Source organism: Molossus molossus, unplaced genomic scaffold (genome assembly GCF_014108415.1).
Source record: "Molossus molossus isolate mMolMol1 unplaced genomic scaffold, mMolMol1.p scaffold_m16_p_10, whole genome shotgun sequence".
Taxonomy (NCBI): domain Eukaryota; kingdom Metazoa; phylum Chordata; class Mammalia; order Chiroptera; family Molossidae; genus Molossus; species Molossus molossus.
Genome location: NW_023425345.1, coordinates 37,360,946 through 37,363,613, shown reverse-complemented (window position 1 = coordinate 37,363,613; position 2,668 = coordinate 37,360,946).

The window sequence follows — 2,668 nt, the reverse complement described above, 5'->3', positions numbered from 1 at the left end:
CTGAATCTGTATTAACCTGGTGAACACCGCTTACCTCTTACCCTGATGACTCCCTGAGACCATGTACTGCCCAACCTATGTACAAACCTTGGTTCTTTCAGCAGCTGTGCCTCACAGGCATCTGGCTTAGACCAGTGACACAAACTTCCTTTAAAACTCTCCAGTGTCTGAAGGCCTAGGCAGGAAGTGGCTGGCCTCAGAGTACTCTATGACTCGTGCTCAGCAGCCCCAAGCCCAGTGATGGTGACAGCCAGTTTTGGGTCTAAGTATGGCCTCTCCCATGTGCCTCTGTGCCCAGCATAGGCAGTTATCAACCACAGATCACTTTGTAGCTCCTACCAAGTATCCAAGAACAGGCAACAGCTGACCTTGGTCTGCACCAAAGCCTCTCCTAAGAGGCTCTGAAACAACAAACCAATGGTGGGCTTCAGACAGAAACAGAGCAACACCCAATTAGCTCCACAAATGGTGCATTGAAAGGGTTAAAAATCTATTTGCAAAAATAATGGTGGAAAACCTCCACAACCTGGCAAAGAAAATAGACACACAAGTATAGGAAGCACCAAGACTCCCAAATAAGATGATTCTAAAGAAGCCCACACCAAGATACATCATAATTAAAATGCCAAAGTTTAAAGACAAAGAGAGAGCTTAAAAGTAGCAAGAGGAAAACAGTTAGGTACCTACAAGGGAGCTCTCATAAGACTGTTACTTGATTTCTCAACAGAAACTTTGTATGCCAAAAGAGACTGGCACAAAATATTCAAAGCTATAAAAAGCAAGGACCTGCAACCAAGACTACTCTACACAGGAAGGCTATCACTTAGAATCATAGAAGAGATAAAGAGCTTGCCAGAAAAGAAAATCCTGAAGGAGTTTAGCACAACCAAACCAACATTACAAAAATATTAAAGAACTTTTTTAAGAAGAAGAAAGGGGGAAAAAACACAAACATAAATATGAATAATAAAATGGCAATAACTATATACCTATCATGTAAGTGGACTGAATGTCCCAATCAAAAGACAAAGTGCCTAAATGAATAAGGAAATAAGACCAATATATACGCTCTTTACAAGAGACCCATTTTGGTTTTACACACACAGATGGAAAGTAAAGTGATGCACGAAGATATTTTATGAAAATGGGGGGGAGGAATCTGGGGTAACAATACTTACATCAAACAAAATAGACTTTAAAACAAATGCTATAACAAAAGAGAAAAAAAGGACATTACATAATAATGATAAAGGGATCAATCTAACAAGAGAATATAACCCTTATAAACATTTGCATACCCAACATAGGGGCATCTAAATTCATAAAGCAAATGTTGATGAACATAAAGGGAGACAGTGACAGTGATACAGTAATGTAGAGAACTTTAACACCCCTTTGACATCAATGGATCGATCAGCCAAACAACACCAACAAGGAAACAGTGGCCTTAAATGACACAGTAGGATCAGATGGATTTAATTGATATTTTCAGAGCATTTTGCCCCAAAGAAGAAGACTACACATTATTTTCAAGTACAAATGAGACATTTTCCAGGATAGACCACATGTTATACCACAAAACAGGTCTCAATAAATTTAACAAGATTGAAATCATATCAAGCATCTTCTTGAATCACAATGCTATCAAACTAGAAATCAAGTACTGGGGAAAAAAATGGAAAAACACACAAGCACAAGGGCACTAAATATTATACTACTAAACAATTCATGGGTTAACAATAAAATTGAGGAAGAAATCAAAAGATACCTCGAAACAAATAAAAATTAAAACAAAAGAACCCAAAATATATGGGACATAGAAAAAGCAATCCTAAGAGGGAAATTTAAGTTAATATAGGCCTACCTCAAGAAACAAGAAAAATCTCAAATCAACAATCTAACCTTACACCTAAAGGAACTGGGGGGGGGGGGGGGGGGACAAGCAAATCCCAAAGTGAGTAATAGGAAAGAAATACTAAAGATTGGAGCAGAAATCAACAAAATAGAGTCTAAAAAGAACAATACAAAAGATCAATGAAACCAAAAGCTGATTCTTTGAAAAGATAAACAAAATTGATAAACCTTTTCCCAGACTCACCAAGAAAAAAAGAGAGATGACCCAAATAAATAAAATCAGATATTAAGAGAAGTGACAACTAATACTGCAGAAATACAAAGAATTATAAGAAAATACTATAATTTTATGCCAAAAAATTGGACAATCTGGAAGAAATGGAGAAATCCCTACAAACATAATCTTTCAAGAAGAAACAGAAAATCTAAATAGACCAATAACTACTAATAAAATCAAATTAGTAACAAAAAACTGTCAACAAGCAAAGTCCTGAACCAGATGGCTTCACAGGTAAATTTTACCAAACATCCCAAGAATTAACACCTATTCTTCTCATGCTATTCCAAGAAATTCAAGAGACGGGAAGGATTCCAAGCTCATTTTACAAGGCCAGTATTATCCTGATTCCAAAATCAAACAAAGACATTACCAAAAAAAGGAAATTATAGGCCAGTATCTTTGATGACCATAGATGCAAAAATGCTCAATGAAATATTAGCAAGCCAAATTCAGCAATACATTAAAAAGATTCATCAAAATGGAAATACAGGGAATATATCTCAAACTAATAAAGGCCATATATGACAAACCCAC